We start from the raw sequence: 16011 nt of genomic DNA on the forward strand, positions 1-16011 counted from the left end.
ATTATGGCTAATAAGGAGTATGTGATTATATTAAAACAGTTAATGCAGAGAAATGTGCTTTGAGTGGTCTGTGCAGTGGTCAGGATGTGAACAAGGTGTCACAGGCTCCGATCTCCCCCTTCATCAACCATCCTGTCCTGAGCACAGGATCGTGGAACACAATTGTCTCCTGTGCATTATCAGTTTTCCTGTAATATAACCCCTTCCTTGCCAGGCAGCACTGACTGGATGGTCACCTCCTGACTAGTAATGCAGCATAGCATTCACTCTATCTAATATGAATAGGCTACGTGCTCCTGTGTGACATCCTACCTGTGGAGGCTTTTGCATGTTGGTGGAAAGTGGAAGATCTTCATAATGCGCTGCCACAAGTAGAGAAAATGCTGCTCTTCCTTGTAATCTGCTGCAGCATGCATGTGGAGTGCACAGGCTGGGCTGACATACTGGGCGGGCAGGCTATGCAGTGCCAGACCAGCATCATCCTCTATTGGGAGAAGGGAGGAGCTCTACCAGGGGAGGGAGGGGAAGATCTGGCCCTGGAATTAACACTGACACTGCTGCAATAGGAGTCTCAATACAGTGCTGCCGAAGCTTAATACTACAAGGAAGGGCAGAGAGGCTTTCTGATTAATATGTCCACTAGCTGTAGTGTGGCCGTGTCACTCATATATATCGCTAACTGCTCGCCAGGCCCCCTCCGGCTTGTGGCTGTGCACTGCCTCAGGCTGTTACTGTCTGCTTTAGCTGTGCTCAATGCTCAGTCGCCCTCCAGTCTCTCCACTCAGCCATTGTGATACGTCCACCTACGCGTGGCCGGATCACAGCCTGGTTTGTTACTAACTTTGGTCCTACAGGGTTTCCGTAGCCATGTAGGACATAAAGTAGCTGGAAGCTGCCGCTGGTTACTGAAATTCATTGCGCGGCTATAAATGCAAACAGACAAGTTGGATCTCGGCCGCTGCCACGTGAACCACTGGACCACCATGCTATTTCTGCTGAGGAGGTGGCCCGGACACCAAGTGACGGTGCAGCCCGGGGGGCACATGGCACCCTGCCCCCCGGCCCAGCCCGCCTCTGGCTAGAGACATCCAAATATGCTCCATAAGGCCATACAATGAATCATATGCACACCATGCCAGTGGACCACAGGTACTAAAAATATTAGAAATGGATGCACCAATCTCGTAGCATTATAACAATGTGAAATATAACCTGTATCAAAAGGTCAAACATGAAACGAACTGTGCCACATAAATGGGGCAAAGATAAATGTCCATGCCACAACAAAGGTGGCTGACCAGCCTGTGGAAAAATCATTTTTTGGAATTAAACAGAACAAGAAAAATAAAAACTGAGAGGAAAAATATTAGATCAGAAGGACAAGGCAAAAGACAAGAGGTAAGTGATGGATGGATCAGATGAGGCACAACTGTGGATCTCAGTATGTTACAGCACCAGGTATTTCATGAGGGTCTCCCACCCAAGTACTAAACTGGCCTACACTGCTTAGCTTCAAAGATCTGATGGTATAAGGCATATCCAGTGTAGTATGACTGTAACAAAAATGTATACAATCCAGATTATCAAGTCCTGGATCACTCTGAACATACCATATAGAATAACAAAGACAGTGAAAAAAAAGAAAATAAAATATCAAGAAAAAACAACACAGAGAAGAAACCGAAGTAGAAAAGGACAAACTAGATAATGGGCCACTGAGAGAACATAAGATGATAGGTAATAAATGCCCGGTAAGTAATTGCAGGGTCAATTGACTCTGACAAGTGATAAAAATAATCTCACTTTCAAAAGAAACATGAGAAAGATAATTGTTCGTTAAGTCCATGGGAAGATACTGTGTTCATCTTATGAATCCAGAACACCTCACGCTAAAGAAGTTTCTTTTCTCGGTCTCCTCCCATCTTGTTAGGTGGAATATGATCAATGAATTTGTACACCAAACTGGATAAAGGATGTCTTGAATTTTTAACATGACGAACAATGGGCTGGTCAACTTCTTTGCCTTCAAGGGCCTGTCTTATGGCAGATCTATGTTAAGCCATTCTGATTTTTGCTGTGCAGGTTGTTTTTCCAATGTAGACAAGACTACAAGGATATCGAATCATATATATGATGTATTTGGAGGAGCATGTTAACACATATTTGATTGGTATGCGTTTCCCTGAATGTGGGTGTGTGACATCTGGACCTGTCTCCAAAAAGCTACAGGTGGTACAACCAGTGCACCGGTAACATCCCAGTTTTTTGGCCAGAAAATGCTATTCAATTTTGTGTGGACCATAATTAACATCATTATGGACCAACCAATCCTTATTTTTCAATCATGTTCTCAATTTCTTTATCAGCCAACTGTGGATCACTGGTGATTCTAAGTGCTCTTAGGAACTGCGAATATGGTAGACTCCTCTTAAGTGAAGTAGGATGGTGGCTCTGTGCATGTAACAAAGTGTTGCTGTCCATTGGTTTATGATAAACCGATGTCCTGAATTGAGAGCCTGACCAATGAATATTAATGTCCAAATAGTGCACATTACTGAAACTTTGTTCAAACGTGAACGTGATGTGATCGTTCATGGAATTTATATGGGTCATTGCCTCAATGAACTCTGTTTCGGTTCCTGACCATAGTACTAAGATGTTGTCAATATAACGAATAAAAAACACCAGTGACTTATTGAATTCAGGGTTGTTCAGAAAAAGTTTCTTTTCTACAGAAAACATATATACATTAGCCAGAGATGGAGCTACATGTGAGCCCATGACACAGCCCTTCTTTTGCAAAAAAAAAATATTGTCAAATAGAAAATAATAATTTTTTAAAGTCTGTTTCAAGAGACATATGTAGAAATCAATATTCAGTCCATGGTAGTCCTGATCTGACTTCAAAAAAGATTCCATGCAATCAATTCATCTTGTTGCGGGAAGCTTGTGTATAGAAAGTTTACATCTATGGTACACAAAAGTAAATCCTGTGGGAGGTGATTTATATTATGAAGTTTTACCAATAACGAATTGGAGTCTTTTAAGAAAGTGGGTTCCTTTGAAATTAGTGGTTGTACATAGAAATCTAGAAATTTTGATGTATTGCTGTACAGACTATCCCTGGCCAAGATGATGGGACGACCAGGGGGGGCAGATAAGGACTTATGTATTTTTGGTAATGTGTAAAGTAATGAAGTAATAGGTTTGTCCACTGTGAGAAATTGCATAATCTCTTTTGGTTATGATACCATCTAGAAATGCTTGTTCAAGACAATCGTCTAATTCTTTTTTAAATTTCAACACCGGATCCAGACCCAAAAGTGAGTACGTCTGTGTGTCACCTAAATGGCGATAAATTTCTTTGATATACTGTACTTTGTCCTGAATAACAATTGCTCCCCCTTTATCCGCAGATCGAATGATGATCGAATCATCGTTACTCAGAGAAGTCAGAGCCTTGTATTCATCTTTGGTGAGATTATGCTGTATGGAGTGCATGCCTTTAAATTGTGTAGATACCTCATGATCCAACAATCTAACAAAGCTTTTGATGAAGGCATTGTTAGAAGGAGGATCAAAAGTTGATCCAATTCTAAAAGGAGTAGTATCAACGGATGGTGGAGTGACATCTGAATTACTAAAAAATTATTTGAGTTTAAGGCTTCTGTTGAATCTCCACAGGTCTTTTTTCCAATTAAAACTATTAAATGGACATGTGGGAATAAAAGATAAACCTTTCTGTAATAATCTTGATTCTGCCATGTTAAGTGTCCTACTGGACAAATTAACAACTATGTTGTATTCTTGTACACTTTTTTGCCTCAACCCCTGTTTCCCCCGTCTGGTACGAGACCGTTTCCTTTTTGTGCGCATGTTGCTACCCCTAAAGGGGGATGCTGTGTAACTGTGAGTGAAGTAGAGGGAAATTCTTGGTCGCTTAGTGATGAATTCACACAGCTGGATTCTTCAGTGTCTAAAAAGCATCTTGGAGTTCTAAAACGGGTTCTTTGGAGCCTAGGGTTTAATGTTCTACCAGTGGCCCAAGAGTAAACTCTCTGTTCCTGATAATCTATGGTCACTTTGGCCAATTTATCCTTTTTGTATTTAATTAAATTTTTCTTGTAATCATCTACTTGAGTGCCTAATTTCTCAAGCCAGTTATTGGAGCTGTCTGATGTAAGACATTTCTTGTGTGTATTTTCAAAATGTTTTATTTTATCATAAATATTATTAAGTTCTCTACTGGATTCTTCTATGACCAATAGCATCAGGTCAAGAGAACATTTATTAAGGACAACAACCCATCTTCTACAAAAGTCTACACTATTTCTGCCAATGGTCGAAATGTTTTTTATCCTGAATCCTCTCGGAATTTTACTCTCCTTATGATAGTCCGAAAGAGTGACTCCGTGTAAGTAATAATCTAACTCCTTTTTTAAGTTTAAGTAATTGAACATATAGTTCATCTGCAGAGGAACACCTGCAGTGTCCAAAAACGAATATTTGAAATAGAGATTTTCTGCTTCAGACTCACTGAAACTTAATATCTCGCCTATAGGCAATTGTATATTAAGAAAACCACTTCCATCCGTCGGAGTTGTAGTGGTCCCTTTGTTGGTTTGAGACATAACCAATTCAATACAGAACCCTGAAAAATTATAAAAAGAAAAAATAAATCTTAATAGGAAAGTCAATATGTTAATTATGATGCAAAGGTAGATTCAGAAAAATAATTGTAGTCATATGCAAAATCAAATCCTAGTGTTCACAAAAAAATAAACACCTCTGTAACGCAGCTTGTAGAAAGAAAGTGAATCTGAGTCCATAGAACAACCTTAAACCAAAAAAAATAGTGAGTGAAAAAATCAAAATAACAATAAAAATATATACGATGTTCTGATTGATAAGTTGAGTAAACAAAAAATAGGGGTGCTATGCAATCCAACTGAATGAAAAAAAATCATACCAAATTGGAAAAATATATCAAAATAACGCTGGCATGCCACAGGTTAAATAACATCCAAATGCCTGGGTGCCCTCTGATGGTCCAAACAGGCCAAAATGTACACATGCAAAAAACAGCGGCACTCACAGGACTTGTAAAGAAGACTCCAGACTCCCAAGGTCAAGTTCAACGTTTCAGTCAAATGACTTTTATCAAGAACCATAGAACAGCTAAATAGTACATACAGTCAGGTGCATAAATTTTGGGACATTGACAGAATTTTCATATTTTGGCCTCTATTCACCACCACAATGGCTGTGAAATGAAAGAAACAAGATGTGCTTTAACTGCAGACTTTCAGATTTAATTTGAGGGTAATTACATCCAAATCAGGTGAAGGAATTACAACAGTTTCTATATGTGCCTCCTACTTTTTAAGGGGCCAAAAGTAATGGGACAAACTAAACAATCCTAAATCTAACTTTCACTTTTTAATACTTTGTTGCAAATCCTTTGCAGGCAATTATAGCCTGAAGTCTGGAACGCATAGACATCACCAGACGCTGGGTTTCATCCCTGGTGATGCTCTGCCAGACCTCTACGGCAAATGTCTTCAGTTCCTGCTTGTTCTTGGGGCATTTTCCCTTCAGTTTTGTCTTCATCATGTGAAATACATGCTCAATCGGATTCAGGTCAGGGGATTGACTTGGCCATTGCATAACATTCCACTTTTTAGCCTTAAAAAACTCTCTGGTTGCTTTTAAAGTATGCTTCAGGTCATTGTCCATCTGCACTGTGAAGCGCCGTCCAATGAGTTCTGAAGAATTTAACTGAATATGAGCATATAATATTGCCCGAAACACTTCACAATTCATTCTGCTGCTTTTGTCAGCAGTCACATCTTCAATAAATACAAGGGAACCAGTTCCATTGGCAGCCATACATGCCCACGCCATAACACTACCACCACCATGCTTCACTGATGAGGTGGTATGTTTTGGATCATGAGCAGTTCCTTTCCTTCTCCATACTCTTCTCTTCCCATCACTCTGGTACAAGTTGATCTTTGTCTCATCTGTCCATAGGATGTTGTTCCAGAACTGTAATTGCTTTTTTAGATGTTGTTTGGCAAACTCTAATCTGGTCTTCCTGTTTTTGTGGCTCACCAATGGTTTACATCTTGTGGTGAACCCTCTATATTCACTCTTGTGAAGTCTTCTCTTGATTGTTGACTTTGACACATATACACCTACCTCTTGGAGAGTGTTCTTGATTTGGCTAACTGTTGTGAAGGGGTTTTTCTTCACCAGGGAAATAATTCTTCTGTCATCCACCACAGTTGTTTTCCATGGTCTTCCAAGTCTTTTGGTGTTGCTGAGCTCTCCGGTGCATTCCTTCTTTTTAAGAATGTTCCAAGTAGTTGATTTGGCCACACCTAATGTTTTTGCTATCTCTCTGATGGGTTTGTTTTGATTTTTCAGCCTAATAATGGCTTGCTTCACTTATAGTGACAGCTCTTTTGGATCTCATATTGAGAGTCGACAGCAACTGATTCCAAATGCAAATGTTACACCTTGAATCAACTCCAGACCTTTTACCTGCTTAATTGATAATGAAATAATGAGGGAATAGCCCACACCTGTCCATGAAATAGCTTTTGAGTTGATAGTCCCATTACTTTTGGCCCCTTAAAAAGTGGGAGGCACATATAGAAACCATTGTAATTCCTACACCATTCACCTGATTTGGATGTAATTACCCTCAAATTAAATCTGAAAGTCTGCAGTTAAAGAACATCTTATTTGTTTCATTTCAAAGCCATTGTGGTGGTGAAGAGACCAAAATATGAAAATTCTTTAAATGTCCCAATATTTATGCACCTGACTGTACCTATATACCAGAGTACATCCCATATTGACAAATCGTGCAGCCTGCCCAGCGTCTCCCACTGAATGAAGTGATGTAATCAGTGCGGGACCCGCCTCCTAAGGATGACGCGGCTGCCAGGTGCATCGCTCCCATGGTGTTGCTCCATAGCAACAGAGCTCACAGCGTGCAGGCGTCCAGCTGATCATGTGACCTCCCTCTAACATGCCGAGTGTAAACAGCATGCTGTGTGTTAGATGCCGTGATGACGGCAGACCTGACAACACAGCCTAAAATAGCGCATGTGCCAGACAATCAATAACTGAATGTGATAGAATGTCTCAAACTTAGATAACGCTAGAGACAAGGTCTGCACGTGTAGATGTATTTTGAACAAAAGTGCGAGAGAGGTATACATATATGTAGGATTGGGTGCCTGGGCAGGCTGTCATAATATATAAAGAATAAAGTGATATTATAATGATGATGGGTGCCAATGAACTATAATGGTACAAAACAGAACTTAGGCACTCAAATAGATGATTACAAAAAAAATTTAATTAAATACAAAAAGCATAAATTGGCCAAAGTGACCATAGATTATCAGGAACAGAGAGTTTACTCTTGGGCCACTGGTAGAACATTAAACCCTAGGCTCCAAAGAACCCGTTTTAGAACTCCTAGATGCTTTTTAGACACTGAAGAATCCAGCGGTGTGAATTCATCACAAAGCGACCAAGTATTTCCCTCTAATTCACTCACAGTTACACAGCGTCCCCCTTTAGGGGTAGCAACATGCGCACAAAAAGGAAACGGTCTCGTACCAGACGGGGAAAACAGGGGTCGAGGCAAAAAAGTGTACAAGAAAACAACATAGTTGTTAATTTGTCCAGTAGGACACTTAACATGGCAGAATCAAGATTATTACAGAATAGTTTATCTTTTATTCCCACATGTCCATTTAATAGTTTTAATTGGAAAAAAGACCTGTGGAGATTCAACAGAAGCCTTAAACTCAAATAATTTTTTAGTAATTCAGATGTCACTCCACCATTCTTTGATACTACTCTTTTTAGAATTAGATCAACTTTTGATCCTCCTTCTAACAATGCCTCCATCAAAAGCTTTGTTAGATTGTTGGATCATGAGGTATCTACACAATTTAAAGGCACGCAATCCATACAGCATAATCTCACCAAAGATGAATACAAGGTTCTGACTTCTCTGAATAACGATGATTCGATCATTCAATCTGCGGATAAAGGTGGAGCAATTGTTATTCAGGACAAAGTACAGTATATCAAAGAAATTTATCGCCAATTAGGTGACACGCAGACGTACTCACTTTTGGGTCTGGATCCGGTGTTGAAATTTAAAAAAGAATTAGATGAATGTCTTGAAAAAGCATTTCTAGATGGTATCATAACCAAAGACATTATGCAATTTCTCACAGTGGACAAACCTATTACTTCATTACTTTACACATTACCAAAAATACATAAGTCCTTATCTGCCCCCACTGGTCATCCCATCATCTTGGCCAGGGATAGTCTGTACAGCAAATACATCAAAATTTCTAGATTTCTATGTACAACCACTAATTTCAGAGGAACCCACTTTCTTAAAAGACTCCAATTCGTTATTGGTAAAACTTCAAACTTTAAATCACCTCCCACAGGATTTACTTTTGTGTACCATAGATGTAAACTCTCTATACACAAGCATCCCGCAACAAGATGATTTGATTGCATGGAATCTTTTTGAAGTCAGATCAGGACTGCCATGGACTGAATATTGATTTCTACATATGTCTCTTGAAACAGACTTTAAACAATAATTATTTTCTATTTGACAATATTTTTTTTTTGCAAAAGAAGGGCTGTGCCATGGGCTCACATGTAGCTCCATCTCTGGCTAATGTATATACGTTTTCTGTAGAAAAGGAACTTTTTCTGAACAACCCTGAATTCAATAAGTCACTGGTGTTTTTTATTCGTTATATTGACAACATCTTAGTACTATGGTCAGGAACCGAAACAGAGTTCATTGAGGCAATGACCCATATAAATTCCATGAACGATCACATCACGTTCACGTTTGAACAAAGTTTTAGTAATGTGCACTATTTGGACATTAATATTCATTGGTCAGGCTCTCAATTCCGGACATCAGTTTATCATAAACCAATGGACAGCAACACTTTGTTACATGCACAGAGTCACCATCCTACTTCACTTAAGAGGAGTGTACCATATTTGCAGTTCCTAAGAGCACTTAGAATCACCAGTGATCCACAGTTGGCTGATAAAGAAATCGAGAACATGATTGAAAAATTTGTACAACAAGGATACAAATACAAGGATCTTCATCTAGCCAAACAGAGAGCCATCGTATGCAACAAACAGACTACCACACCAAATGTCTCCACAACAAAGAACATGAATACTATGTTATTCATAAATCAACATAACATTGTGAGCAAATTCATTAATTCTACCTCAAACGTCTTTGGCCCATTATTAACACCGATAACTCCATTAAACCTTTGAGGAACTCCAGAATCATGCTTGGATACAAACACGGTAAGAACCTTAAGGACTGCATACTGATGTTAATTATGGTCCATACAAAATTGAACAGCATTTTCTGGCCAAAAAACCGGGATGTCATCTGGACCTGTCTCCAAATGACATCTGGACCTGTCTCCAAAAAGCTACAGGTGGTACAACCAGTGCGGTTTTACCACCTGTAGCTTTTTGGAGACAGGTCCAGATGTCGCACACCCACATTTAGGGAAACACATACTAATCAATTATGTGTTAACATGCTCCTCCAAATACATCATATATATGATTCAATGTCCTTGTTGTCTTGTCTACATTGGAAAAACAACATGCACAGCGAAAATCAGAATTGCTCAACATAGATCTGCCATAAGACAGGCAAAGAAGTTGACCAGCCCGTGGGTCATCATTTTAAGAATTCAAGACATCCTTTATCCAGTTTGGTGTACAAGTTCATTGATCATATTCCACCTAACAAGAGGGAAGGAGACCGAGAAAAGAAACTTCTTCAGCGTGAGGTGTTCTGGATCCATAAGATGAACACAGTATCTCCCCATGGACTTAACGAACAATTATCTTTCTCATGTTTCTTTTGAAAGTGAGATTATTTTTATCACTTGTCAGAGTCAATTGACCCTGCAATTACTTACCGGGCATTTATTACCCATCATCATATGTTCTTTCTCTCAGTGGCCCATTATCTAGTTTGTTCTTTTCTACTTCGGTTTCTTCTCTGTGTTGTTTTTTCTTGATGTTTTATTTTCATTTTTTTTACTGTCTTTGTTATTCTAGATGGTATGGTCAGAGTGATCCAGGACTTGATAATCTGAATTGTATACATTTTTGTTACAGTCATACTACACTGGATACGCCTTATACCATCAGATCTTTGAAGCTAAGCAGTGTAGGCCAGTTTAGTACTTGGGTGGGAGACCCCCATGGAATACCTGGTGCTGTAACATACTGAGATCCACAGTTGTGCCTCATCTGATCCATCCATCACTTACCTCTTGTCTTTTGCCTTGTCCTTCTGATCTAATCTTTTTACTCTCATTTTTTAATTTTCTTGTTCTGTTTAATTCCAAAAAATTATTTTTCCACAGGCTGGTCAGCCACCATTGTTGTGGCATGGACATTTATCTTTGCCCCATTTATGTGGCACAGTTCGGTTCATGTTTGACCTTTTGATACAGGTTATATTTCACATTGGTATAACGCTACGAGATTGGTGCATCCATTTCAATTTTTTTAATACCTGTGGTACACTGGCGTGGTGTGCATATGATTCATTGTATGGCCTTAGGGAGCCAATTTAGATGTCTCTGGATTTATTGCATCCTTAGACATTGCGTTATAAATTTTCACATGCTTAGCCAATTTAGATGCATTCAGTTGGTAATGTATACACTTCATACATCTGGTTATTTGTTCTCTATGTGATCTATTAGCTTAGATTGAGCATTTTTTACTATTTGTGATCTTATCCTTATGTTCCCAGCATTTATCATTCTTTATTATATGTTTTTTTAGTTCCATTTATTTACATTCATTATCTGTTTTTTATCGCAGCTTCATTGTAGGTATTATGCTCACTTTTGCACATCTTGTCACATTGGTGTATATGTTTTTTGTTTTGTACCATTATAGTTCATTGGCACCCATCATCATTATAATATCACTTTGTTCTTTATATATTATGACAGCCTGCCTAGGCACCCAATCCTACATATATGTATACCTCTCTTGCAGTTTTGTTCAAAGTACATCTACATGTGCGGACCTTGGCCCTCATTCAGAGCCGCTCGTTAGCGGCAGTACGCTCGTTCCGAGCGATGTTTGCACATCTGCGCATGCGTACGGTTTTTAGTACGCATGCGCGAACCAGTCAGTGCGGCCGAAAATCGTTGGTACGCAATATAGCGAGGGCCTGCTATTTTGAGTGACAGAATGAGGCGTATGTGGGTGGTAACAGGGGAAGGAGCTTGAAAATGGGGAGTGGAGATCCGAACGCAGGCGTGCTTAAAGGTCAAAACGGGCGTTTTATGGGTGTGTATATTTAAAACAGCAGCGTCATTGACCACGTCACTGGGTTATTTTATAGCCAGAACTGCTCGCAAATTTGTGGTAGCAAACACCAACCACAAGAATAGCGAGCAGTTCATACGCTGGTCGATGTACTCGATTAATCTAATAAATAGCGGACATGACGTATGGTGCGAGCGGCCAGGGGGCGTTTTTAACAAATAAACGAGCGTATGTTTTGCACGCTCGTTCAGACTTAGAGGTGTGAACAGACTGCAATGTGCGTACGGATCATTTGAATAGCCACCCCTTGTTTTTAAACGAACGACCACAAATAGCGAACGGCTCTGAATCAGGCCCCTTGTCTCTAGCGTTATCTAAGTTTGAGACATTCTATCACATTCAGTTATTGATTGTCTGGCACATGCGCTATTTTAGGCTGTGTTGTCAGGTCTGCCGTCATCACAGCATCTAACACACAGCATGCTGTTTACATGTGTGTGTGTGTATATATATATATATATATATATATATAGTGTGTGTGTGTATGTGTGTATATATATATATATATATATATATATACATAAAAACACAGTCTCTAGCGCAAATATTCCATGTAATTTCCTTTTTCAATAATATTGTCCAGCCAATGTTTTAATCAACCAGATGATGTTGATCCATGCAGCTCACCTCCTTTGGCTCACCTCCTGAGCCATATGTCTATATGGAAACAAAAAATAAGGAGCGCACCATCGTGAAACACATTGAAACATATAATTTATTAGAAGTCACTGAGAACACTTACAATGTATTCAATTTTCATGAGCGTATCAAATAAAGCTCTCACAGAGCCGCAGAGTTGTATAGCATCAGCTCAAAACAAGCGCCGCGGCTGACAAAATGGGAACTTCTCCCTCTCCTTCACACCGGCTGGACATGCAGAAAATCACAGGTATTGCTTCTCCAAATCCCCAAACGCGTTTCGTCACGTCAATGGACTTCGTCAGTCGGCGTGTCTGGACCCCACGGTCCAGTGGATTATATAGCACACACAATAAGGCTTATTAACCCTTTCCATACTTCACAACCCAATTAGCTTGGCTCAATCAATAAATGACTAGCATACATCGCATATATAGTGTGAAATGGTTAATTTATATGAAAAGCAGACTATATATGCGATGTATGCTAGTATTGGACATTAGTAAGATTTGATTGATTAGATATTATATACTTTAGCGCTGTACACCACCAGTTTTGTTCACATATATATATAATCCAATAATCCGGCACTCTCAGCAAGAGTATTACCTAGGCCCGGTGCCACCACAATTTTCAGTGCTCACAATCTCCAACAGCAGTGCGGCACTCAGGCTCCGAATAAAGACTCAGACATGGTGATAATATCAATGTTTCAATGAATGTAGTTAATTGTCTTCTGGATACAATGTAATACAAATGTTCTTACCTTATAAAGCCCACCACCATCACCATGTGAGCTTAATCAGTGTTCTGCGTTGTTCCATCTGGTCACACACTGATGATGTCATCAGTGCCTGCCGATGACGAACCCACGTGTCTCCGAACGGCGCACACCACATGTCAAAGACAAAATAGACCCATCACCTAGCAACAGGACTCAACAATAACAATATCATTAAAAAGCCTTCTGCTAATGAAAAGCATCCATTGTAATAAAGGTCTGATATATTAAGCTGCTCAACTTACATAGATCATACCAACTAAGTATCTTAACAGTTTTTTGTAAATCACATCATTCATAGATTCTATCAATAAACTGAAAGAATATCCTTAATAATGTAAATATACACAAAGTGTATCCAGTGATATTCCATAACCTACTTATCCAAATCTTGCATTTAATACGGTCAAGTTCTAATAAAAATAATACTACACTACCTCTTTTACACACAATTAGTAATGAAACCCATGCTTCTATTGTTGTATATAAATCTATGTGGAAGCTCATAACTCACATACAAAATCAGAAGGTGCACCCCAGTATATCTAAAGGGACCTCTAGTCTAAACCGTCAGGTTCCACTCCTCCATATATCTACATGATCAATTATACAATCCAATATATAACTGTATCAAATTACTATGCAGGGAGTTCTCAAAAAAAACAGGACAATGGTAGGTTCTCATTCAGCCCTTTGGGAGCTGTTACATCTAGTCTAAATATCCACTCTGCCTCACATTTAAGTAATATATTATCCCTATCCCCTCCTCGTAGTAATGGGGGACATGGTCAATCATTCTGTCAATCATTCTTTAAAGCAAAGCTGTTAAAGGATGATTGCATTCCAAGAAATGGCGAGCCACTGGTTGCTCACTACTCTTTTTCATTAAAGCTGCTTTAATAGAGGAGCAGTGAACCGCCATTCTCTCCTATATATATATATATATATATATATATATATATATATAACATAAATAACATAAATAAACAAATAAAGCAAATTTCCCAGCACTCCTCATACTTAGCAGTCATCAGTGACTTGCAGCCAGAATTGGCCATGCTCTCCCAACTTAGCCCTTGGTCCCTGGCACTACAACAGTAAGGCCTACTAAACTGCCCACTATTCAGCATCAGCTGGACCTGTGCAATCATGAAAACCTGCAATTTCACAACTCCACTGCTAATGCAGAATACAAAGGCTTCACTCCTGCCTCCCTTGGAGGAAGCTGATCCCACCAGAATGTGGGCAATTCAGGTGAGAGACAACTCCTCTCACCACATATACCTCCCTTTTGCTTTTCCAAGCTTGGGGAAGTGCTCATATTCTTTTGCTATGGTCAATTCCACTCAGCTTACACAAACTTCTAGAACAATGCATCTGTGTTTCTATGTTGGGCTCCTGGCCAATGCTGTACTACAAACTTGTACTGCTAAATGGTCAAGAACCAGCGCATCACTCTGGGGATAACTTCTTTGTTGACGTGCAACCATCTCAGAGGTGCGTGATCCGTGACCAAGACAAATTTTCTTCCCACGAGAAAATACTTCATTGTTTCTACTGCCCACTATATCGCCAAGCATTTTAGCTCAATTATGGAATCTCTTGTGATAACAGCTTTCTACTTAAGTAAGGGTTGGATTTTCTTTGCCCTTAATGGACTGTGACAAAACAGCACCTAAGCCTGTTGTGTTGGCATCTATTTGCAGGACAAAGGGTTTTTGGAATTTTGGTGTCTGTAGAACCCATTTGGAACACAGGGCCATCCTCATCTCTTCCCAAACTGTTTTAGTTGTTTTGGCCCAGAGAAATCTTTCTGGTTGAGCCTTCTTAAGGGTCTCAGTCAGGAGGAAGGCTCTGGACACAAAATTTGGAATGAAAAGGCAGTAATATCCTAGCAGCCCAAGGAAAGTTCTCATTTGTTTTTTGGTGAAGGGTCTTGGTCAGGAGTGAATCACCTCCACTTTGTGCAGTTGGGGTTTCACTTGCCCATTGCCAATCACATACCCGAGGTGATTGGCCTCTTAATGTCCAATGGCACATCTAGCTGGATTAGCTATAAACCTGTGCTGTCTTAAGCTGTCTAGCACTTTCTGGACTTTGGGCAAGTGTTCTTCCCAATTTTCTGTATATACGACAATGTCGTCTAGATAGGCTATAGCGTACCCCTGGAGTGACCTCAGCAGGGTATCCATGGCATGCTGAAATGTTGCTAGTGCCCCATGAAGGCCAAAAGGTAGCATTTTATACTGATACAGGCCATCAGGTGTCAATAAGGAAGTCTTCTCCTTGGCGGTGTCACTCAGGGGAATTTGCCAATACCCCTTTGTGAGGTCTAGGGTTGTAAGATACTGGCTGCCTGCCAAATTTTCCACTATTTCATCCACCTGAGGTCAGGGGTGCCAAAAAGGTGGGGGAGTGGGTACAAATTACCCGGGCCCGGGCTTGCTGCAGGGGCCTGGCACCACTCCCACTCCTTCTTAAGTCATAGCAGCCCAGCACATGCTGCTGTGTGCTGGGCTGCTCTGGGAGACTGCTCATGATTGCTAAAGCAGCAGCTGGAGCAGTCTCCTATGCCTATGGGGAGAGCAATCATGCTGATCGCTCCCCCCATTGGCTGTGCACCAGGCTGAGAGGCACACAGCATCCCCCTCCTCAGCATGCAGTGGCGCTGAAAAAAGTATTTTTTTCTAAGGGGGAGTGGCCATGACTCCCACGATTAGGCTATTCCCCCTGTCACCTGGACCTGGCGTGGCTCTTGTCAGCCCTGCCCAAGGTATCGGGTATGCGTCAAACCTGGAACCTGATTCAACAGACTAAAGTCATTGCAAAAATGTATGGCTCCTGATGGCTTGGGGACCAATGCAATAGGACTTGGCAAGTTACTTCTGCACTCCTCAGTGACCCAAGTTGGAGCATCTCTTTCACTTCTTCCTGAACTGCTTGCCATTGCACTTCAGGGATGTGATACAGTCACTGCTTTGGAACCACTCCTTGAGGGGCATTTACAGTAGCTCATGCTCTACTAAGGCATTGCTCCCTGGAAAGGAAGAAAACACATCCTGATTATTGCGAACTAAGGCCTCCGCTTCTTCAGCAATGCAGGGGTTAAACAGAACACAGGAAAAAAA

At 40.3% G+C, this 16011-nt stretch overlaps 1 protein-coding gene and 1 pseudogene across 3 annotated transcripts in view; both read left to right on the forward strand.

Annotated features, from left to right (window-relative positions):
• Positions 1-16011, forward strand: part of NAALADL2 (N-acetylated alpha-linked acidic dipeptidase like 2) — an 860785-nt gene that overhangs the window by 181229 nt on the left and 663545 nt on the right. The gene's annotated exons all lie outside the window — the stretch shown is intronic.
• Positions 10223-10340, forward strand: LOC148538758 (5S ribosomal RNA; annotated as a pseudogene).

This window comes from Taudactylus pleione, unplaced genomic scaffold (genome assembly GCF_031769625.1).
Source record: "Taudactylus pleione unplaced genomic scaffold, aTauple2 ptg000037l, whole genome shotgun sequence".
Classification (NCBI taxonomy): Eukaryota; Metazoa; Chordata; class Amphibia; order Anura; family Myobatrachidae; genus Taudactylus; species Taudactylus pleione.